This window comes from Arachis ipaensis, chromosome B3, assembly GCF_059453495.1.
Source record: "Arachis ipaensis isolate K30076 ecotype BB chromosome B3, ASM5945349v1, whole genome shotgun sequence".
Taxonomy (NCBI): Eukaryota; Viridiplantae; Streptophyta; class Magnoliopsida; order Fabales; family Fabaceae; genus Arachis; species Arachis ipaensis.
This window is the reverse complement of record NC_142438.1, coordinates 87,032,435-87,057,927: the sequence shown is the minus strand read 5'-3', so window position 1 is coordinate 87,057,927 and position 25,493 is coordinate 87,032,435.

The window sequence follows — 25,493 nt, the reverse complement described above, 5'->3', positions numbered from 1 at the left end:
GATTTTCTAGAGCTACAAAACTCAAAATGGCGCGCTTCTAATTGCGTTGGAAAGTAGACATCCAGGGCTTTCCAGAAATATATAATAGTTCATTCTTTGGCCGAGTTTAGATGATGCAAAAGGGCGTTGAACGCGAGTTCTATGCTGCAGTCTGGAGTTAAACGCCAGAAACTCGTCACGAACCAGAGTTGAATGCCAAAAACACGTTAAAACTTGGCGTTCAACTCCAGAAGAAGCCTCTGCACGTATAAACTTCAAGCTCAGCCCAAGCACACACCAAGTGGGCCCCGGAAGTGGATTTATGCATCAATTACTTACTTCTATAAACCCTAGTAACTAGTTTAGTATAAATAGGACTTTTTACTATTGTATTAGACATCTTATGATTTTTAGTTCATCTTTGAATCATATTGATCACGTTTGGGGGCTGGCCTCTCGGCCATGCCTGAACCTTCATCACTTATGTATTTTCAACGGTAGAGTTTCTACACTCCATAGATTAAGGTGTGGAGCTCTGCTGTTCCTCATGAATTAATGCAAAGTACTACTGATTTTTATTCAATTCAACTTATTCCGCTTCTAAGATATTCATTCGTACTCCAACATGAATGTGATGAATGTGACAATCATCATCACTCCCCCACGAACGCATGCCTGACAACCACTTCCGTTCCACCTTAGATTGAATGAATATCTCTTGGATCTCTTAATCAGAATCTTCGTGGTATAAGCTGGATTGATGGCAGCATTCATGAGAGTCCGAAAAGTCTAAACCTTGTCTGTGGTATTCCGAGTAGGATTCAGGGATTGAATGACTGTGACGAACTTCAAACTCGCGAGTGCTTGGCGTAGTGACAGACGCAAAAGGAGGGTGAATCCTATTCCAGTATGATCGAGAACCTCAGATGATTAGCCGTGCTGTGATAGAGCATTTGGACCTTTTTCACAAGAGGATGGGATGTAACCATTGACAACGGTGATGCCCTTACATAAAGCTTGCCATGGAAAGGAGTAGGACTGATTGGATGAAGACAGCAGGAAAGCAGAAGTTCAGAAGAACGAAAGTATCTCTATACGCTTATCTGAAATTCCCACCAATGAATTACACAAGTGTTTCTATCTTTATTTTCTATTTATTTATTATTTATTTTCGAAAACTCTATAACCATTTGATATCCGCCTGACTGAGATTTACAAGGTGACCATAGCTTGCTTCATACCGACAATCTCCATGGGATCGACCCTTACTCACGTAAGGTTTTATTACTTGGACGACCCAGTGCACTTGCTGGTTAGTTGTGCGAAGTTGTGAAGTTATGTTTGGACCATGGTATTGTGCACCAGTTATTGGCGCCATTGCCAGGGAGAGAACGAACAACAAATTTTTCAACCTCAGAGTAACAATTTCGCATACCAATGCCCAGATGGCTATCTCTACTGGCGTTAAACGCCCAGTAGATGCTCCTTTTGGGCGTTTAACGCCCAATTGTGCCTCTTACTGGCGTTTTCTTGCCAGTGAGCTCCTTTTCCCTATTTTGTGCTCTGAATCCTTCTGTAGCCCTGTAAACTTATGCATTGATTCTTTACCTTGTTAATATTGAACTTATATGCTTTAAAAATAAATAAAATGAAGAATAGAATAAAATAAAATAACAGAAAGAGTTTTACTAATGGCTGGGTTGCCTCCCAGCAAGCGCTTCTTTATTGTCTTTAGCTGGACCTTGCTGAGCTTTTTAATCTAGCCTCAGCCTTGAGCATTCTTGCTCAATATTGCCTTCAAGATAATGTTTGATTCTTTGTCCATTAATAATGAACTTCTTATTAGAATCAATGTCTTGAAGCTCCACATAGCCATATGGTGACACACTTGTAATCACATATGGTCCCCTCCACCGGGATTTCAGTTTCCCAGGGAATAGCCTGAGCCTAGAGTTAAATAACAGAACCTTCTATCCTGGTTCAAAGACTCTAGATGACAGCTTTCTGTCATGCCACCTTTTTGCTTTCTCTTTGTAAAGCTTGGCATTTTCGAAAGCAGTGAGTCTGAATTCCTCTAGCTCATTCAGCTGGAGCAATCTTTTTTCTCCAGCTAATTTCGCATCAAAGTTTAGGAATCTGGTTGCCCAGTAGGCTTTGTATTCCAGTTCCATGGGCAGATGACAGGCCTTACCATACACAAGCTGGTATGGAGAGGTCCCTATAGGAGTCTTGAATGCTGTTCTGTAAGCCCACAGAGCATCATCCAAGCTTCTTGCCCATTCCTTTCTACGGGTACTTACAGTCCATTCCAGGATTCTTTTTAGTTCTCTGTTAGAGACTTCAGCTTGCCCATTTGTCTGTGGATGATATGGAGTTGCCACTTTGTGGCTAATTCCATACTGGACCATGGCAGAGTAAAGCTGTTTGTTGCAGAAGTGAGTGCCCCATCACTGATTAGTACTCTAGGGACACCAAACCTGCTGAAGATATGTTTTTGGAGGAACTTCATCACTGTCTTAGTATCATTAGTGAGTGTGGAAATGGCCTCTACCCATTTAGATACATAGTCGACTGCAACCAGAATATAAGTGTTTGAGTATGATGGTGGGAAAGGCCCCATGAAGTCAATACCCCATACATCAAACAACTCTATCTCCAAGATTCGTTGTTGAGGCATGGCATATCCATGAGGCAGATTACCAGCTCTCTGGCAACTGTCACAGTTACGTACAAACTCTCGGGAGTCTCTATAGAGGGTAGGCCAGTAGAAGCCACATTGGAGGACCTTGGTGGCTGTTCGCTCACCTCCGAAATATCCTCCATATTGTGACCCATGGCAATGCCATAAGATCTTTTGTGCTTCTTCTCTAGGCACACACCTTCTAATTATTCTGTCTGCATACCTCTTAAAGAGATAGGGTTCATCCCACAAATAATACTTTACATCAGTAATTAATTTTTTCTTTTGTTGCCTGCTGTACTCCTTGGGTATGAACCTTGCAGCTTTATAGTTTGCAATGTCTGTAAACCATGGTGTTTCCTGAATGGCAAACATATGCTCATCCGGAAAGGTTTCAGAGATTTCAATAGAGGGAAAGGACGCCCCTTCTACTGGCTCTATCCGGGACAGATGATCAGCCACTTGGTTTTCCGTCCCTTTTCTGTCTCTTATTTCTATATCAAACTCTTGCAGAAGCAACACCCATCTAATGAGCCTAGGTTTTGAATCTTGCTTTATAAGTAGATATTTAAGAGCAGCATGGTCAGTGTACACAATCACTTTTGATCCAACTAAGTATGATCTAAACTTGTCAATGGCATAAACTACTGCAAGCAATTCCTTTTCTGTGGTTGTGTAATTTTTCTGGGCATCATTTAAAACATGGCTAGCATAATAAATGACATGCATGAGCTTGTCGTGCCTCTGCCTCAATACTGCACCAATGGCTTGGTCAATTGCATCACACATTAATTCGAATGGTAATGTCCAGTCTGGTGCAGAAATAACTGGTGTTGTGACCAGCTTAGCTTTCAGGGTTTCAAACGCCTGCAGACACTCTGTGTCAAACACAAATGGCGTGTCAGCAGCTAGCAGATTGCTCAGAGGTTTTGCGATTTTTGAAAAATCCTTTATAAACCTCCTATAGAATCCTGCATGCCCCAGAAAGCTTCTGATTGCCTTAACATTGGCAGGTGGTGGTAATTTTTCAATTACTTCCACTTTAGCTTGATCCACCTCTATTCCCTTGTTTGAAATTTTATGCCCAAGGACAGTCCCTTCAGTCACCATAAAGTGACATTTTTCCCAGTTTAAAACCAGGTTAGTCTCTTGGCATCTTTTCAGAACTAGTGTCAGGTGATCAAGACAGGAGCTGAATGAGTCTCCATATATTGAGAAGTCATCCATGAAGACTTCCAGAAATTTTTCCACCATATCAGAGAAAATAGAGAGCATGCATCTCTGAAAGGTTGCAGGTGCATTACACAGCCCAAATGGCATCCTTCTGTAGGCAAATACTCTAGATGGACATGTAAATGCAGTTTTCTCTTGATCCTGGGGATCTACTGCAATTTGGTTGTAACCTGAATAGCCATCCAAAAGGTAGTAAAAATCATGACCTGCTAGTCTCTCTAGCATTTGGTCTATGAATGGTAAAGGAAAATAATTCTTTCTGGTGGCTGTATTGAGCCTTCTATAGTCAATATACATGCGCCACCCTGTAACTGTTCTTGTAGGAACCAGTTCATTTTTTTCATTATGAACCACTGTCATGCCTCCCTTTTTGGGGACAACTTGAACAGGGCTCACCCAGGGGCTATCAGAAATAGGATACATAATCCCAGCCTCTAGTAACTTGGTGACCTCTTTCTGCACTACTTCCTTCATGGCTGGATTTAACCGCCTCTGTGGTTGAACCACTGGCTTAGCATCATCCTCCAATAGGATCTTGTGCATGCATCTAGCTGGGCTTATGCCTTTAAGGTCACTTATGGACCACCCAAGAGCTGTCTTGTGTGTCCTTAGCACTTGAAGTAGTGCTTCCTCTTCCTGTGAATTCAAAGCAGAGCTTATGATCACTGGAAAAGTGTCACCTTCTCCCAGAAATGTCCTCTTCCTAAACCCAAGCTTAAACCACTACCACCATCCCTAAAATATGTATTTCTGGGAGAAGGTGACACTTTTCCGGAGATCATAAGCTCTGCTTTAAATCCACAGGAAGAGAAAGTACTAATTCAGGTGCTAAGGACACACAAGACAGCTCTTGGGTGGTCCATAAGTGATCTTAAGGGTATTAGCCCATCAAGATGCATGCACAAGATCCTATTGGAGGATGATGCTAAGCCAGTGGTTCAACCACAGAGGCGGTTAAATCCAGACATGAAGGAGATGGTGCAGAAAGAGGTCACTAAGTTACTAGAGGTTGGGATTATTTATTCTATTTCTGATAGCCCCTGGGTGAGCCCTGTCCATGTTGTCCCCAAGAAGGGAGGAATGACAGTGGTTCATAATGAAAAGAATGAACTGGTTCCTACAAGAACAGTTACAGGGTGGTGTATGTGTATTGACTACAGAAGGCTCAATACAGCCACAAGGAAGGATCATTTTCCTTTACCATTCATAGACCAGATGCTAGAGAGACTAGCAGGCCATGAATACTACTGCTTTTTGGATGGCTATTCAGGTTACAACTAAATTGTAGTAGATCCTCAGGACCAAGAGAAAACAGCATTCACAAGTCCATCTAGAGTGTTTGCCTACAGAAGGATGCCATTTGGTCTGTGCAATGCACCTACAACCTTTCAGAGGTGCATGTTCTCTATCTTCTCTGATATGGTAGAGAAATTTTTGGAAGTCTTCATGGATGACTTCTTAGTATTTGGAGACTCATTCAGCTCCTGTCTTGACCATGTAGCACTTGTTCTGAAAAGGTGCCAAGAGACTAACCTGGTTTTAAACTGGGAAAAATGTCACTTTTTGGTGACTGAAGGAATTGTCCTTGGGCACAAAATTTCAAACATGGGAATAGAGGTGGATCAAGCTAAGGTAGAGGTAATTGAAAAATTACCACCACCTACCAATGTTAAAGCAATCAGAAGCTTTCTGGGGCATACAGGATTCTATAGGGGGTTTATAAAGGATTTTTCAAAAATTGAAAAACCTCTGAGCAATCTGCTAGCTGCTGACATGCCATTTGTCTTTGACACAGAGTGTCTGCAGGCGTTTGAGACTCTGAAAGCTAAGCTGGTCACAGCACCAGTCATTTCTGCACCAGACTGGACATTACAATTCGAACTAATGTGTGATGCCAGTGACCATGCCATTGGTGCCGTATTGGGATAGAGGCATAACAAGCTTCTGCACGTTATTTACTATGCTAGCCGTGTTTTGAATGACGCATAGAAGAATTACACAACCACAGAAAAGGAGTTGCTTGCAGTGGTTTATGCCATTGACAAGTTTATATCTTATTTAGTGGGGTCAAAAGTGATTGTGTACACTAACCATGCTGCTCTAAAATATCTCCTCACAAAGCAGGATTCAAAACCCAGACTCATAAGTTGGGTGTTGCTTCTGCAAGAGTTTGATATAGAAATAAGAGACAGAAAAGGGACAGAGAACCAAGTAGCAGATCACCTGTCCCGGATAGAACTAGTAGCAAGAGCGTCCCTCCCTCCTACTAAGATCTCTGAAACCTTCCCGATGAGCAACTCTTTGCCATTCAAGAAGTACCATGGTTTGCAGACATTGCAAACTATAAAGCTGTGAGATTCATACCCAAAGAGTACAGCAAGGTGCAAACAAAAAAATTGATTTTTGATGCAAAATACTACTTGTGGGATGAACCATACCTCTTTAAGAGGTGCACAGACAGAATGATCCGTAGATGTGTGCCTAGAAAAGAGGCACAGAAGATTCTATGGTATTGCCATGGATCACAATATGGAGGACATTTTGGAGGTGAGCGAACAACCACTAATGTTCTCCAGTGTGGCTTCTACTGGCCTACTCTCTATAGAGACTCCCGAGAGTTTGTACGTAACTGTGACAGTTGCCAGAGAGCTGGTAATCTGCCTCACGGTTATGCCATGCCTCAACAAGGAATCTTAGAGATTGAGTTATTTGATGTATGGGGTATTGACTTCATGGGGCCTTTCCCACCTTCTTACTCAAACACTTATATTCTGGTGGCAGTAGACTATGTATCTAAATGGGTAGAGGCAATTGCAACACCCACTAATGATACTAAGACAGTGATGAAGTTCCTCCAGAAGCATATCTTCAGTAGGTTCGGTGTCCCTAGGATACTGATCAGCGATGGAGGAACTCACTTCTGCAATAAACAGCTTGACTCTGCTCTGGTACGATATGGAATCAACCATAAAGTGGCAACTCCATATCATCCCCAGACAAATGGGCAGGCTAAAGTCTCAAATAGAGAACTAAAGCAAATCCTGGAGCGGACTGTAAATGCCCATAAAAAGGATTGGGCAAGAGGTCTCGATGATGCTCTGTGGGTATACAGAATAGCATTCAAGACTCCTATAGGGACCTCTCCATACCAGCTTGTGTATGGAAAAGCCTGTCATCTGCCAGTGGAACTGGAACACAAGGTCTACTGGGCAACCAGGTTCCTAAACCTTGATACTAAGGTAGCTAGAGAGAGGAGATTACTCCAGTTGAATGAGCTGGAAGAATTCAGACTCAATGCTTTCGAAAATGCCAAAATTTATAAGGAGAAAGCAAAAATATAGCATGACAAAAGGCTATCATCTAGAGTCTTTGAGACAGGACAGAAGGTCCTGTTGTTTAACTCTAGGCTCAGATTGTCCCCCGGGAAATTGAAATTCCGGTGGAGGGGCCCATATGTGATTATAAGTGTGTCACCATATGGCTATGTAGAACTTCAAGATATTGATTCTAACAAAAAGTTCATTGTTAATGGACAAAGAATCAAACATTATCTTGAGGGCAATGTTGAGCAAGAATGCTCAAAGCTGAGACTAAGAAAGCTCAGTAAAGTCCAGCTAAAGACAGTAAAGAAGCGCTTGCTGGGAGGCAACCCAGCCATTATCAATAATTAGATGTTTGTAACAGTTAGATAAGTCTTTTTAATTTTGTTATCCTTGTTAATTAATATATTTTCAGTAAAAAAGTCAGGAAAATAGAGGTTCAAGACATAAAACAGAGGAATCACAGAGGAAAGGAGCTCACTGGTGTCAAAACGCCAGTAAAGAGGCAATCTGGGCGTTAAACGCCAGAATTGGCAGCATTCTGGGCGTTCAGAAAAATGCCCAGTGAAGAAGGATTTCTGGCGTTTAACGCCAGCCAGGATACCTGGTTTGGCGTTAAACGCCCAAAATGGCCACCAGATGGGCGTTAAACGCCAGAATTTATATCATTCTGGGCGTTTAACGCCAGAACAGACAGGGGAGAGGTAATTTCATTTTCAATCCAAATTTTTTTTGAATTTTCTTGTTTTAATTCAAAATTTTCTGCATCTAAACATTACAAACAATCAATTTCTAACTTCCATTAACAAAAATTCATAATCTTATAAATTCCTTTTAATTCTTCTCTAAATTCTTTTCAAATCTTTTTCAAAAACTCCTTTAACTTCCCAATTTCTTTTCAAATCTTTTCAATTCATTCATATTATCTTTTATTTCTTAGAAACATAAACAAATTTCAGATTTAACTTCCTCAAATTTTCTCCATATCTCTTAAATTTTGAAAACAATCTTCTCTTCTGCATATCATGTTTATCTTTTATCAATCATATCTTTCAATCAAATATTTTTCCTTTTAATTTTCGAAACCATACCCTCCCTCCCCTCTATTTATACATTCGGCCATTACTCCTCCTCCATCATTCGAATCTTTCTCTCCATCTTCTCATCTTCTTTCTTTGCTTTTGCTTGAGGACAAGCAAACCTCTAAGTTTGGTGTGATTTTTCGTGATCACTGACCAAGATCATGGCCCCTAAAGGAAAACAAACCACTCCAAGAGGCAAGAAAGAAAATAATCCAAAATCACAATGGATGCATGAGAGGTTCTGCACCAAAGAACATGCAGATCATTACTTAAAAATAGTGTGTAGAAGATCAGTGATCCCGGAAGTCAAGTTCAATCTGAAAGAAGACGAATATCCAGAGATCTAAGAGCAGATTCGAAACAGAGGCAGGGAAATCCTAGCTAATCCTGAGGTGCATGTGGGAAGAAACATGATCCAGGAATTCTATGCAAATCTGTGGCTAACAGATAAGCAAAGAATGGAGGGAACTTCCTTCCACACTTTTCGAACCATGGTCAGAGGGAGGATTATCTACTTCCATCTTGACAAAGTGAGAGAAGTCCTTAAACTTCCTCAACTGCAGGATGATCCAGAATCCTTTAACAGGAGAATGGCTAAAGATAAAAAGTTGGATCAAGTTCTAGAGGACATATGCCTCCCTGGAACCAAGTGGATAACCAATTCAAAAGGTATCCCAAACCAACTGAAGAGAGGAGACCTCAAGCCAGTTGCTAGAGGCTGGCTGGATTTCATTGGGCGATCCATTCTTCCCACCAGTAACCGCTCTGAAGTCACTGTCAAAAGAGTAGTGATGATGCACTGTATTATGGTAGGAAAAGAAGTGAAAGTCCATCAATTAATTCCTTGTGAAGTTTACACAATTGCAAACAAGGAATCTACTGAGGCCAAATTGGCCTACCCAAGCTTGATCAGTCTGTTATGTAAAGATGCGGGAGTACAAATAGGTGTTGATGAGTATATCCCAGTCGAACACCCAATCACCAAAAGGGTGATGGATGGACCTCAAGTTCAAGACAACCTCATCAAAAGGAGGGCGCATGAGCTCCTCCCAAAAATTCCCCAATTTGACTATTGGGCCCGCTTAGAAGCATCTGTCAACAAGTTGCAAGAATCTATGGGTCAACTCAAAGAAGAGCAGCAGAATCAGAACAGCATGCTCTGTAAACTGCTCAGAGAACAAGAGAAGTAAGGGCGTGAGCTACAGGAACTAAAGCACCAGAAGCTGTCCTTTGAAGAACCAGGTGTCCTACAAATTGAAGGAGCACTTGCCTCTCCCAATGCAGGTTGTTGAGTCCTAACTCTGTGATAACTTTTGTTATCAGAGATCTATTTTAAGAGTCATTTATTTTTATATTTTTAATTTCCTTTCTTTTATTATTATTGGTCTGCTTTTATGTTTATTTTATTTTATATTATTATTTCATGATTAATAAAATTTAGAGTCTATGTCTTAAAGCTATGAACGTCCTATGAATCTGGTGCGCAGAAATTGTGATTACACTTTGATTATGTAAAATTCATCGCTCTTTCTTTCCCTGGTAATGGCGCCAAAAACATGATGCCAATACCATGGTTCACAACTTCGCACAACTAACCAGCAAGTGCACTGGGTCGTCCAAGTAATACCTTACGTGAGTAAGGGTCGAATCCTACGGAGATTGTTGGTATGAAGCAAGCTATGGTCACCTTGTAAATCTCAGTCAGGCGGATGTAAAATAGTAATGAGGTTTTCGAAAACAATTAATAAAATAGGGATAGAAATACTTATGTAAATCATTGGTGAGAATTTCAGATAAGCGAATAGAGATGCTTTCGTTCCTCTGAACCTCTGCTTTCCTGCTATCTTCATCCAATTAGTCTTACTCCTTTCCATGGCTGGCTTTACGTGATACATCACCATTGTCAATGGCTACTTTCGGTCTTCTCTCGGGAAAATGATCCAAATGCCCTGTCACGGCACGGCTAATCGTCTGGAGGCATCACCCTTGTCAATGGTTTCATCTTATCCTCTCAGTGAAAATGGTCAACGCACCCTGTCACGGAACGACTATTCATCTGTCGGTTCTCGATCCTGCTGGAATAGGATTTACTATCCTTTTGCGTCTGTCACTACGCCCAGCAATCGCGAGTTTGAAGCTCGTCACAGTCATTCAATCATTGAATCCTACTCGGAATACCACAGACAAGGTTTAGACCTTCCGGATTCTCTTGAATGCCGCCATCATTCTAGCTTATACCACGAAGATTTCGATTAAGAGATCTAAGAGATATTCATTCAATCTAATGTAGAACGGAAGTGGTTGTCAGGCACGCGTTCATAGGGAATGACGATGATTGTCATGTTCATCATATTCAGGTTGAAGTGCGAATGAATATCTTAGAAGCGGAACAAGTGAATTGAATAGAAAACAGTAGTACTTTGCATTAATCCTTGAGGAACAGCAGAGCTCCACACCTTAATCTATGGAGTGTAGAAACTCTACCGTTGAAAATACATAAGTGAAAGGTCCAGGCATGGCCGAGATGGCCAGCCCCCAAAATGTGATCACAGATCAAAATACAATCCAGGATCAAAAGATGATCAAAAGATATCTAATACAATAGTAAAAGGTCCTATTTATAATAAACTAGCTACTAAGGTTTACAGAAGTAAGTAATTGATGCATAAATCCACTTCCGGGGCCCACTTGGTGTGTGCTTGGGCTGAGCTTTAACTTTCCACGTGCAGAGGCCATTTGTGGAGTTGAACGCCAGGTTTTGATCCATTTCTGGCGTTCAACTCTGGTTTTTGATCCCTTTCTGGCGCTGAACTCCAGAATTGGGCAGAGAGCTGGCGTTGAACACCAGTTTGCATCGTCTAAAATTGGGCAAAGTATAGACTATTATACATTGTTGGAAAGCCCTGGATGTCTACTTTCCAACGCAATTGGAAGCGCGCCATTTTGAGTTCTGTAGTTCCAGAAAATCCACTTTGAGTGCAGGGAGGTCAGAATCCAACAGCATCAGCAGTCCTTCTTCAACCTCTGAATCTGATTTTTGCTCAAGTCCCTCAATTTCAGCCAGAAAATACCTGAAATCACAGAAAAACACACAAACTCATAGTAAAGTCCAGAAATGTGAATTTAACATAAAAACTAATGAAAACATCCCTAAAAGTAACTAGATCCTGCTAAAAACATACTAAAAACAATGCCAAAAAGCGTATAAATTATCCGCTCATCAGAATCCTTCACCTTTCTTAATTGAAAAATGTTTTTAATTAAAAAAGAACAAGAAGTACATGGTTTCGAATTCTATCTTGAAATTAGTTTAATTATTCTGATGTGGTGACAATACCTTTTGTTTTCTGAATGAATGCTTGAACAGTACATATTTTTTAAATTTCTTGTTTATGAATGTTAAAATTTTTGGCTCTTGAAAGAATAATGAAAAAGGAGAAATGTTGTTGGTAATCTGAAAAATCATAAAATTGATTCTTGAAGCAAGAAAAAGCAGTGAATAGACAAGGCTTGCGAAAAAAAAGAAGAAAGAAAAAGAAAAAGCAAGCAGAAAAAGCCAATAGCCCTTTAAACCAAAAGGCAAGGGTAAAAAGGATCCAAGGCTTTGAGCATTAATAGATAGGAGGGCCCATAGGAATAAAATCCTAGCCTAAGTAGCTAAACCAAGCTATCCCTAACCATGTGCTTGTGGCATGAAGGTCCAAGTGAAGAGCTTGAGACTGAGTGGTTAAAGTCGTGGTCCAAAGCAAAAAGAGTGTGCTTAAGAGCTCTGGGTACCTCTAACTGGGGACTCTAGCAAAGCTGAGTCACAATCTGAAAAGGTTCACCCAGTTATGTGTCTGTGGCATTTATGTATCCGGTGGTAATACTGGAAAACAAAATGCTTAGGGTCACGGCCAAGACTCATAAAGTAGCTGTGTTCAAGAATCAACATACTGAACTAAGAGAATCAATAATACTATCTGAATTCTGAGTTCCTATAGATGCCAATCATTCTGAACTTCAAAGGATAAAGTGAGATGCCAAAACTATTCAGAAGCAAAAAGGCTACAAGTCCCGCTCATCTAATTGAAGCTAATCTTCATTGATAAGTTTGGAATTCATTGTATATTCTCTTCTTTTTATCCTATTTTGTTTTCAGTTGCTTGGGGACAAGCAACAATTTAAGTTTGGTGTTGTGATGAGCGGATAATTTATACCCTTTTTGGCATTGTTTTTACATAGTTTTTAGTAAGATTTAGTTACTTTTTATTATATTTTTATTAGTTTTTATTCAAAAATCACATTTCTGGAATTTACTATGAGTTTGTGTGTTTTTCTATAATTTCAGGTATTTTCTGGCTGAAATTGAGGGATCTGAGCAAAAATCTGATTCAGAGGCTGAAAAAGGACTGCAGATGCTGTTGGATTCTGACCCTTCTGCACTCGAAATGGATTTTCTCAAGCTATAGAAGTATAATTGGCGCGCTCTCAAATGCGTTAGAAAGTAGACATCTTGGGCTTTCCAGCAATATATAATAGTTCATACGTTTCCCAAGATTTGATGGCCCAAACCGGCGTCCAAATTCAGCCTAAAACTTTCTGGCGTAAAACGCCAGAACTGGCACCTTTTTCGGTGTTAAACGCCCATTCTGGCACCCAGGGTGGCGTTTAACGCCAACTCTGGGCATATGAACGTGAAAGCTTGAAATCTCAGCTCAGGCACACACAAAGTGGGTCCTAGAAGTGGAATTCTGTACTATCTGCACTTAGTTACTCATTTTCTGTAAACCTAGGTTACTAGTCTAGTATAAAAACTACTTTTAGAGATTCATTTTGTAACTTATGACATTTTTACACTTCATATTGTATTTCTGATGGCATGAGTCTCTAAACCCCATAGGTGGGGGTGAGGAGCTCTGCTGTGTTTCAATGGATTAATGCAATTACTACTGTTTTCTATTCAATCACGCTTGATTCTATTCTAAGATACTCACTCGTACTTCAATATGGAGAATATAATGATCCGTGACACTCATCATTGTTCTCAACCCTATGAATGCGTGCCTGAAAACCACTTCGTTCTATTTGAGCTCAATGTAGTCATTGGGCGACAGCTTGAGTGCGTATCTCTTGGGTTTCTAATCCACGGACTAAGTCCGGAGGTTAGAACCTTCGTAGTATAGGCTAGAACCAATTGGCAGCATTCCTGGTATCCAAAAAGTCTAAACCTTGTCTGTGGTATTCCGAGTAGGATCTGGGAAGGGATGACTGTGACGAGCTTCAAAATTGCGAATGTTAGGCGCAGTGACAGTGTGCAAAAGGATAAGGGTCCTATTCCGACGCTAGCGGGAACCGACAGATGATTAGCCGTGCGGTGACAGCGCATATGAATTTTTTTTCATCCGAGAAGATCATACAGCTTGCCATTGAAGGAAGCCATGCGTGTTTGGAGAAGAAGACAGTAGAAAAGCAGAGATTCAGATGACAGAGCATCTCTGGAACCTCAGCCTGTTTCGCATTACTGAATCACAAGTACTATTTATTTTATGTTATTTATTTTTCATAAATATTACCACTCTTATCATTAATCTTCTGACTAATATTTACAAAATAACCATAGCTTGCTTCAAGCCAACAATCTCTGTGGGATCGACCCTTACTCATGTAAGGTATTACTTGGACGACCCAGTGCACTTGCTGGTTAGTTGTGTGGAGTTGTGAAAAGTGTAATCATAATTTCGTGCACCAGTGGTATTGATCAAAAGTGGGTCTCCTAATATTGCCTTGACCTTGAGGGGCATGTCGTCCTCTCTTGAAGTCGGCTGAAAGTACTTGCCATGTCCACGGTTAGTGTTTCTTCCATGAGTATCTCTTAACGATGCTACTTTCTTTGTACACTCCTTAACTACCGTCGCCTTGTTCACAAGCTCGGAAAAGATCTGAATCTCTAAAGGAGCTACAACAGTAATAATGTTGTCCTTCAAGCCCCTTTGGTACTTAATACATTTCCAGCTCTCATAGGACTCCGGGGAACCCTGACATACCCTAGAGAACCTACAAAGCTCCTCAAACCGACTAGTATAATCGGCCACAGACAGTGAGCCTTGCTTCAGCTGCATAAGCTCTAACTCCCTCGCTTCCCTTACGAATTCAGGAAAGTATTTCTTGTAGAAAGCTGTCTGGAATACATCCTAAGAAATGTTGGCATTCGGAAGCTACAGTAAGCAGCATTCTCCTTGCCACCAGTGCTGAGCTTTTCCTAAAAGTTGATACACTGCAAACTCCACAAATTGGTTAGTCGGGACATGCTGAGCTTGTAACGCATGCTCCATAGCTTGGAACCAATTATCCACTTTCGTAGGGTTAGTCGATCCTCTGAAAGTTGGTGGATGAACCTTGAGAAACGAAGCCAAGGTCATCGGAGCACCTCCCAAGTCATTACCGTTTCCGTCTCCATTTCCATTTCCATCCCCATTACAGTTTCCATTCCCCACCGGTTGACCCAACCTCTGTACAGCTTGCAAAGTTGCAACAGCATTCGCTTCCATGGTATTAGCCAAGTTGGCCATCGCTGGCATAAACTCGACATGATTGTCGACCGGTCGGTCATTGTCAGTTCCTCCCAATGTACGAGTACGACCTCGTCCGCGAGTAGCCATTAGGGTTTCTGTCTACACCAAATAATCGATATCAAGGTGATCAGTCTTAAAATCAAAAGCCTAGTGCTTCAATTATCCTAAAAAGGAACTCACAAACAAGCATGCTATGCATATATCAAATAGATAACCTAAATAGCATGAAAGAAAAAGACACAGAGTATGCAATGAAGCAAAATCGGTCCATCCCTCAGGCTCATGAGGATGAACAATTCTAATACCACTAAATGTAACACCCTAATTATCCTAAACGTTACCTCATGCCGTAAAGCAAAGGTTAATCAAAGGTTACAATAATTCCTAAGCTTATACATTAATATATATAGAAGGAAATAATAATTCTAGAAGCTCGATGAAGAAATAAGCTCAAAAACAGAGTTTCAAAAGTGGAAAACGTTCACACAAAGTTAAAAACTTAAGGCACAAGATAAAGATACAAGATAACAAGATATACGTATATAAGAGAGTATAATAGTCATAAGGAACTAGCCTCAGCTAGCGGAGTTTAGGCCGACTAGTTATATACAGACATACAGGGTTTTGAAAGTTAAAACAGCATATACAGAATATCTCTCTCAAGGTAAGCCTCTAAGGCAAATATAAATACAAAAGTGAGAGAATTCAAAACAAAAGTGATCAAAAGACTCCAAAATGGGATAAAGGTCCTTCGCTCTGTCACCATCAGATAACTCACCGAGCTGGGTTATGACCTGCATCTGAAAAATAACAACAAAATATGGAATGAGAATCGAAGGTTCTCAGTATGGTAACAGTGCCTATTAATGTAAGATATAAGACTCTGGGATGCCAGAGGCAGTCCTAAAGCTTTATATCCATCATGAGATTCAAGCTTAAAACATAAGTAAAATTAAAACCATAATGAAATGGGGCTTTCTATTTTAAGGGATTTCTAAACTAACAGATACACAGTTGTCCCATAGCCTTCGCCAGCCTAACCGCCAAGCTATCCCATTGCCACCACCTTCCGAACCTTCTCAATCCCAGTAGAAAACACAAGTAATAACAATGCAAGTAAAGCACAAGTATAAACATGTATCTCAAGAAATTTCAAGAAGCAAGTAATCATGTTATACAATTAGGCAAACAATTCAAGTCGGCAAAGCAAGCAAACAGATAGAAGATGCACATGATGAATGCCTGTCCTATTTGGCTGTGATATCAGATTGTCGGTTCAACTGCCAACCCAACACATCTCCATAGAGATGTCTTCTTTTGGTCATGAATAAAAAGGGGTACCCTTCCCAGGGATATAGTGCCCGACTCACTTTTCCAGAGATATAGTGTTCGGCTCACTCTTTTGACTCGAAAGGATGCAAGTGGGATACTTAGCCACAGACCTCACATCTTAACGTAAGCAGTATTAACCACCGTCTTTATGTCGCAGCTTCAACCTCAACAAGTGGGATTAACCACCGTCCTCGCTAGGCCCATAGCATCTCAATAATATCAGTAATTTTTCATAATTCTTTCTCAGTACTCAGTAAAGTCATCATTTAATCCTGAGTCCTAGACTTGTGTCAAATGTCATCTATCAGTAATTTCACAACTCATCACATTAATCATCATTACAATACCCTGCCATCTCACTCAACTAAACCATCCTCAGTACCCCAGAAACCTAAGTCTCCGTCTTTTAAATTCATACAGAAATTCACTAAATTGAATTACTAACCCATCTCTAGAAATATTAGGACCTAAGTACTATGTAGTATTCTTAAACGGCATTTAAAGAATGTTTAGAAAGCATGAAAACTTTTAAAAACGAAGAAAAACAATTTTTCAGCAAAATAGGGGTCTCGCGTATGCAAGCCCCTGTCTCGTATACGCATGCTATTGAAAAATTGGTGGTCGCGTATGCAACCCCCTGCTCACATACGTGAGATGTCCAACTCGAATGGGTTACTCGCGTCATGTGTTAAAGTTCCTGTACGCAAAGGTTGCATTTTTGATAGTTCGCATACGCATACAGAGTCTCGCGTATGCGAGATGCCCAACCCGAATGGTTTGGTCGCGTCGCGTGCACTGTTTTGCGTAAGCAAGGGTTAAAAGTCTGCTAGCTTGCGTACGCATGCAGTGCCTCGTGTACGCGAGATACCCAACCTGAATGGGTTGGTTGCGTTGCGTGCACCATGTCACGTACGCGACCCTCACTAGGCTCAGAAAATTTCAAAGTTGCAGAATTCAGTTTTTAGATACCACACTATAAACAGTCATAACTTTCTCTATAAAAATCTATTTTCCTCAAACTTTATATCACTTTAAAGCTCTCAAAGAAACCTTTAATTCAAAACAAAGTTCATTCTCTTTCATGCTTTGAGACTCAAGTTATGATCTGTCAAAGTTTGGTAAACAAGGTTTTTACAAAAATCAACAAGGTTCTCAAATTTTCCAAACTCCTTAATCAAAACCATTTCATAAACATTCTATTGCACATCAATTCTTACTATTCATGTCCACAATCACAACCATATGTTTCCCCGCTTACCAAATCGACTTCCTCCATCAATTCCACCCTATTTCATTCAATTTTTCCAACAAAATTCAACAAAAACTCTACAAGTTCTAAATCAAGATTTCAACCTTCCAAATCTTACACAATTTAACTCTTCACCAACATAATTCATCATATCTCATCATATTTCATATAGTTATCATCATTCATTCCAACATCAATAATTATCAACATTATTCATCAAAATCATCACTAGCATCAATAAACATAATCCACTGTCAACCATTCAAACCTATCCTATGCTCCACTAGCCTAAGTGTCCAAAAATATTGTATATTACATAGAGGAAACTGAAACCATACTTTGTTCAATTCCCAATGTAAGAACTGGCCTAATCGCTTTAGTGAAAATAATAATTTTTAAGTGTCCAGAGTAGATTCAAAACTTAGAAGTTTTAATTTAAAAATATAAAGGTGAAATTTGATTTCAATGATTTTTCTGACTTGGAAAATGTATCTTTTGCGAAAGATTTTTGTAAAAATGCATACTGACGCTTAAGCCGGCAGTACCGACTTTAGTCTGTCCAGTACCGCGTATTTTGGGAAAATAAGATTTTGAAAATTGATTTGGTGTTTTGAAAGGATACAAATAATTTAGAATTGAAAATTGGGTGCTAATCTTAAAAGTTTTGGCCCAAAGTGGACCAAACGGACCAAAAATGCTTAGCGAGTTGGACCGGCCCCAACTGGGCCCAAGTTCAACATATATATGCCCTAACTAATGTGCTTTGAGCTCATTTTCCATCATAAAGAGAGAGAGAGAGAGGCACTGATGAGAAGACAGAAGAGAAGGGTTGGGGTTTCACTATTCACCCCAACCTTGGTTTGATCATATCTTGAGCTACGGAGCTCCGATTGACGAGCCGTTTACGACCACACAAAGCTCTCATCGATCTCTTCATAAAAAAATTTGTTAAGAACTCGAAGCTCACACTCCAGTTTCCTGCCCTAGTTTCTATGCGTTTTTTGTTATGGTTTTTGAGTAGATTTTGTGGTTTTGGTTGTTTAGGTGATCTCTAGTAGCGGATAATTGTTGGGAATTGCTCCAATCCTCTTTGGACAAGGTAAAGCTACTCATAAAACCCTTGTAGTGTTGTATTTTGTGGTTTCTAGGTTATGATTTTGGTGATATATGTGTTGTTAGTTTGAGCTTTGGTGCTTTTTGGAGTTGTCTTGGCTTTTGGTGGTTTCGTGCGTGGAGGATAATCGGCCAAGGTATGGTTTCGGTTTTTTTTTTATGTAATATGCAATGTTTCGTAAACCTTAGGCTAGTTGACCTTAAGATAGGATTGGATGCTTGGGTGTATGATTAATTATATGTGATTTTGGTGATTCGAAGATAAGTTGTATGGTGGTGATGATGATATAGAGTTTTGGGATGTAGAATATATAAATTTTGATGTTGATTGTTAATAATAAATGATTATGAAGATTGATGATGAGTGTTGTAATTTATTATTGTTTATGAGGATTGTGGAAAAGTGAATGTTGATAATGGTTACTAATGCTGAGATTAATTGAGAAGGAGTATGAATATTAATGTTAATGACAATTGGTGAAGGATGTGAGTTTTATGAGAATAATGTAATGAGTAAACACTTTGATGAATTTGGGTAATGTTAGATATTTTTTGGTGATGATTATTGAAATTGATGAAGATTTGTAGTGGTTGTTGATGTTGTTGTTGTTTGTTGATGATGATTATGAGTGTTTATGATGGTTTTGGATGTTGATGATTAAGGGTTTTGATGGTGTTGAATGGTGTAATTGGATATTATGGATGGTTGAATGAGAGGAATGGTATGGAATTTTATGTTGTTTTGGTATTGCTTGGGTTGTGATTGGTTTGGTTTTGGAATGGGAGTTTTGGTAAAATTGAGGTTTTGAGACAGTTGGTAAAAATATATTTTTAGTGAACTTTGACGGATCATAACTTGAATCTCAGTTTTCAAAATTGGTTGGAATTTGCCTTAAATTAAAGTTCTTTGAAAAATCTTTAAATGGATATAAATTTTGTAAGAAATGGATTTTTGTAGAGAAAGTTATGATCATTCAAAGTTTGGTGTCAAAATCTGAATTATGTGCATGCTGCAGAATTTGTAATTTCTGATTTGTGTTCGCACGCACACCCCTGTGAGTTTTTGAACCTCTGCGCATGCATAGCCTTGTGCGCACGCACACACAGGGGAAAGCTTGCTGTTGAGAGTGCTAGCACGACCTGTGCGCGCACACAACCAACGAAGTTTTGCAACTTGTGCACACGCACACGTTGGAAGGTGCACTCTGTTGAGGGCGTTCGCACGCCTTGTGCGGATGAACAGAGTTGAAAATTTCACTACATGTGCATACGCACACCTCTATGCGTACGCACACATTTGAAAACTTTCCTGGGCGTGCGCGTGCACACCTCTGTGCGTACGCACATGCCCTGTTTTTCAACTAAAATTCTTGTTTTAAACTATTTTACCTACCCAACAAGCTTGTAAACTTCTGTGACACCTATTTAAGACTCCTTGGCTTATTTTTTTGGGTATCAAAACATGGGAAAGGTCCTAGCAGATTTAATTTGGGTATTTACTTTGAAAAGTTAGAGAACGGAGGTTTAGGTTTCTGGTGCATTGGGGATGAGTTTGGTTGAGAGAGAAGGAAGAGTAGTGAACTTGGTGATTACTGGCGACGAATTGAGAAACTGATGAACCAACAAGTTCGGAATGGAATTAAGAACTGATGATGGTTATTATGAACATGATGGATGTTGGATGTGGAAAGTATGCTAGGCACTTTATCCTTGAAATGTTGAGAAATGATAAATAAAAGTGGATTGAGAACAGAGAACGCTTATGATGAATTTGAAAAGTTGGAAACCAGTGATGGAATGGTTGTGATGAGTTGAGAACATGGAAAGGAATGACGAAATCATTGGATTATATGAGAGTGTACAGGGCCTATATCCTTGGTGTAGCAAATTTCTTTGTTGAATGAGCAGATGTTGTTGAGAGTGTGCAGGGCCTATATCCCTTGCAAAGCAGATTTCTCTGTTGCATGAGCAGATAATATTTAAAGTGTGCAGAGCCTATATCTCCGACGTAGCAGATTTCTCTGCTGCATAATTTGTTGTTGTTATGAGTGTGCAGGGCCTATATCCCTGGCGTAGCAGATTTCTCTGCTACATAAGTAGTTGTTGTTGTTTCCTTCTCTGCTGCATGGAGTGTGCGGGGCCTATATCCGCGGCATAGTAGACTCCTTACTGCATGAGTGTGCAGGGTACTATATCTCTGACGTAGCAGAATTCGCTGTTGCATGAGTGTGCAGAGCACTATATCTCTGGCGTGGCAAAAAAGGCTACATCCAGAAGGATGTGTCGGGTTGGCATTTACGGACCGACAAGTGATATCACGAGCCAATAGGACAGGCAATCATCATATGCATCTCTTATGTGCTTGTTTGCTTTGATTTCTTAATTTTGCCTAATTGTATAATATCCCTACTTGCTTCTTGAATTACTTGTTATATATGAATATTACCTGTGTTTTACTTGCTTGCATTATCTGTGATTGTCTGTTGCTGAGGAGGTTAGGTAGGTGGTGGCGATGGGATCGCACGGAGGTTAGGTTGGTGAAGGCTGTGGGATACAGCGGTGTGACTAGTTTTAGTTAGAAATCCCCTAAGATTATATAACCCTGTATATTGTTTATGGTCTTTATTTATTTATTTTACTCTAAGCTTGAATATTCGTATTCGATGTGAAGTTCTAGGATTGCCTTTGGTGTCCCGGAGCCTTACATCTTACATATGGGCACTGTTACCATATTGAGAACCTCCGGTTCTCATTCCATACATTGTTGTTGTTTTTCAGATGCAGGTCGCAACCCACCTCAGTGAGTTGCTTGATAGTAGCAGGGTGGAGGATCTTATTCTATTTTATTATTAGCAGGGTTATTTTGATTTGTAATCTCACTTTTGTATTTACTTTTGCCTTAGAGGCTTACTTTGAGAGTGATATTTTGTATAAGCTGTTTTAACTCCAAAATTCTGTATTTTTCTGTTTATAACTAGTCGTCTTAAACTCCGCAAGCTGCGGCTAGTTCCCTATGATTTTTATACTCTTATATCTACATGTTCTATTCTCTTGCATCTATACCTTGTATCTTGTACGTTAGCTTCGTGTGAATATTTCGCGCTTTTGTAATTCTATTTTTGAGCTTGATCCTTCATCGGGCTTCTAGAATATATTATTTCCTTCTATATAAATATGTATAAGCCTTAGAATTGTCGTAACCTTTGATTAACCTTTGCTTTAAGGCTAGAGGTAAGGCTTAGGGTAATTATGGTGTTACACCCAATATGTGTTATACACCAAATTTGAGCCAAAACAAGCTTTCAACCACCAACAAATCACCAACTCAAATCCAAATGCTCCCAATATCACAAAAATCAAGCTATACACAAATCATTCATAAAATCAATACTTAGGTTTCTATATATACATAAAATCACAAGTGATTTGGAATTTCTTACCTTGCCTAATGTGGATTGGGACAATACCCAGTAATTACCCGGTGCTAGGTTGTACCTAAATAATCAAAATCACAAGAACCACTCATTCACCATAGCCAAAATTTCAATATGTTATAGAAGGAAGAAATGGTCAAGGATTTTCGAGAAACTTACCATAATACTTAGCTAGAAGTAACGGGCTCGGCAAAAGCTTCGCGTAGCCACCGACGGCACGCGAATCGGAGCACCGTTGCTCGAGTTATAAACGAAAGAGTGAGGAAGTGAATAGTATTTGTGGAACCCTTGCTCACTTCTCTCTCAATTCACGTTGCTTCAGCCTTCTAGTGCTGAAAGTGTGTAAATTAGTCACTTAAGTGACTTTTTATATGTTGGGCTTGGGCCCAACTTGGGCCTGGTCCAACCCGTTAGCATTTTCAATTCTAATTATTTTCTTAAGCTTTTCTACTATTTTTATCATTCATGCACAGTACCGGACAGATTTAAGCCGGTACTGTTGGTTAATTTACCGGTACACGTTTTTAACATTCTAATTAATATTCTAAATTTTTGGATCCTATTTTGGGCAATTTAATTATTTAAGTAAGCGGTTAATTAGTCGCGGTTCTTACAGTGGACATTAAGTTTAAGTGTGCATATGCACGCGTCTAAACGCGTGCCTCATTTAAGTGTGCACATAACCCACGATTTCTAGCCCATTTTGGGCCCAATCCAACTCATTTCTGATGTTATTGAACCAAGGATTGAAGGAGAATGAACCAAGTAGTCTTAATTGAGATTTTTATTATGTTTTAGGACATTTCTAGAGAGAGAAGCTCTAACTTCTCTCTAGAATTTAGGGTTTCTTAGTTTAATTTCTCCATAGATTTAGATTCTAATCTTATTTTAGTTTAGTTTTCTTTATATTTTTTTGTTCTATTATATTGAATTGCCTAGTTTCTCTTGTTAATTTCTCTATTTGCTACACTTTAGTTTATGAACAATTGTTGATTTCTAATTTTCCTTCAATGCAATTTTATGTTTTTCATGTTACTGATGCTTACTTGAGTTATCTTCATTATTTTCTTGAGTTTGGTAGTTATAGCTTTTATAATTCATGCTTTCCGGATTCTCAAGGATGCTGCCAATGAATTCTATCTTATACCACGGAGATTCCGATTACGGAATCTAAGAGATACTCATTCAATCTAATGTAGAATGAAAGTGGTTGTCAGGCACACGTTCATAGGTTGAGAGTGGTGATGAGAGTCACGGATCATCACATTCATCACAATGAGGCGCGAATGAACATCTTAGATAGGAACAAGCGTGATTGAATAGAAAACAGAAATACTTGCATTAATTCATCGAGACACAGCAGAGCTCCTCACCCCCAACAATGGAGTTTAGAGACTCATGCCATCAAAGAGTACAAAATTCAGATCTAAAATGTCATGAGATACAAAATAAATCTCTAAAAGTTGATTAAATACTAAACTAGTAACCTAGGTTTACATAAAATGAGTAAACTATGATAGATAGTGCAGAAATCCACTTCTGGGGCCCACTTGGTGTGTGCTGGGGCTGAGACTAAAGCCTCTCACATGCCTGGACTGTTTTGGGCGTTCAACGCCAGGTTGTAACCTGTTTCTGGCGTTGAACTCCAACTTGTAACTTGTTTCTGGCGCTGGACGCCAGACTGCAACATGGAACTGGCGTTGAATGCCAGTTTATGTCATCTATCCTTGAGAAAACTATGGACTATTATATATTGCTAGAAATCCCTGGATGTCTACTTTCTAATGCAATTGGAAGCGCGTCAATTGGACTCGTGTAGCTCCAGAAATTCCATTCCGAGTGCAGAGAGGTCAGGATCCAACAGCATCAGCAGTCCTTTTTCAACTTGAATAAGATTTTTGCTCAGCTCCCTCAATTTCAGCCAGAAAATACCTGAAATTATAGAAAAACACACAAACTCATAGTAAAGTCCAGAAATATGAATTTTGCCTAGAAACTAATGAAAATAAACTAAAAACTAATTAAAACATACTAAAAACTATATGAAATTAACCCCAAAAAGCGTATAAAATATCCGCTCATCACAACACCAAACTTAAACTGTTGCTTGTCCCCAAGCAACTAGACAAATAAAATAGAATAAAAATAAGTCAAGAAGCAATAATATCTCAGAGTTTTTGAGTGAAGCTCAGATTCTAATTAAATGAGCGGGACTAGTAGCTTTTTGCTTCCGAACAGTTTTGGCATCTCACTTTATCCATTGAAGCTCAGAATGATTGGCATCTATAGGAACTTAGAATTCAGATAGTGTTATTGATTCTCCTAGTTCAGTATGTTGATTCTTGAACACAGCTACTTTTATGAGTCTTGGCCGTGACCCTAAGCACTTTGTTTTCCAGTATTACCACCGGATACATAAATACCACAGACACATAATTGGGTGAACCTTTTCAGATTGTGACTCAGCTTTGCTAAAGTCCCCAATTAGAGGTGTCCAGGGTTCTTAAGCACACTCTTCTTTTTGCTTTGGACCTTGACTTTAACCGCTCAGTCTCAAGTTTTCACTTGACACCTTCACGCACAAGCACATGGTTAGGGACAGCTTAGTTTAGCCGCTTAGACCAGGATTTGATTCCCTTAGGCCCTCCTATCCACTGATGCTCAAAGCCTTGGATCCTTTTTATTTCCCTTGTCTTTTGGTTTTAAGGGTTATTGGCTTTTTCTGCTTGCTTTTTTTTTTGCAAGCTTTGTATTCACTGCTTTTTCTTACTTCAAGAATCATTTTTATGATTTTTCAGATTATCAATAACATGTCTCATGTTCATTATTCTTTCAAGAGCCAACATATTTAACATTCAAAAACATCAAATTCCAAAGACATATGCTCTGTTCAGGCATTCATTCAGAATGCAGAAAGCATTGCCACCACATGTAATTAATCAGAATTTCTTGTATTAAAAACTCGAAAAATATTGCCTCCTTATCCTAAAGAAAATCTTCTATTTTATTCATGTTTAATGATGATGAGAAAAATAAATTATAGCTTAATTGGACATAAAATAACTACTAATTACTACTATAACTACTAAGGTAAAACTCAAATAAGAACATTTATCACAGAGTTAAGGCTAAGATTAGGGCTCAACAACCTTGAGTTTGAGATGTGGATGTTCCTCTAGTCTGTGGAGTGCTTGGTCCTTCAAGAGATAACTTCTGACGCTTCAGTTCCTTTAAGTCACGCCCTTGCTCTTCTTGTTCCCTGAGCAGTTTGCAGAGCATACTGTTTTGATTTTACTATTCTTCCTTTATTTGGTCCATAGATTCTTGCAACTTGGTAACAGATGCTTCAAGCTGTTCCCAATATTTAAATTGAGGGACTTCCGGGAGGAATTCTTGTGCCCTCCTCTTGATGGGGTCATCCTGCATTTGGTTTTTTTCCATTGTGGTTTTAGTGATTGGTTGCTCCACTGAGATGTACTCCGTTATTCCCATCCTTACTCCAGCATCTTTGCAGAGC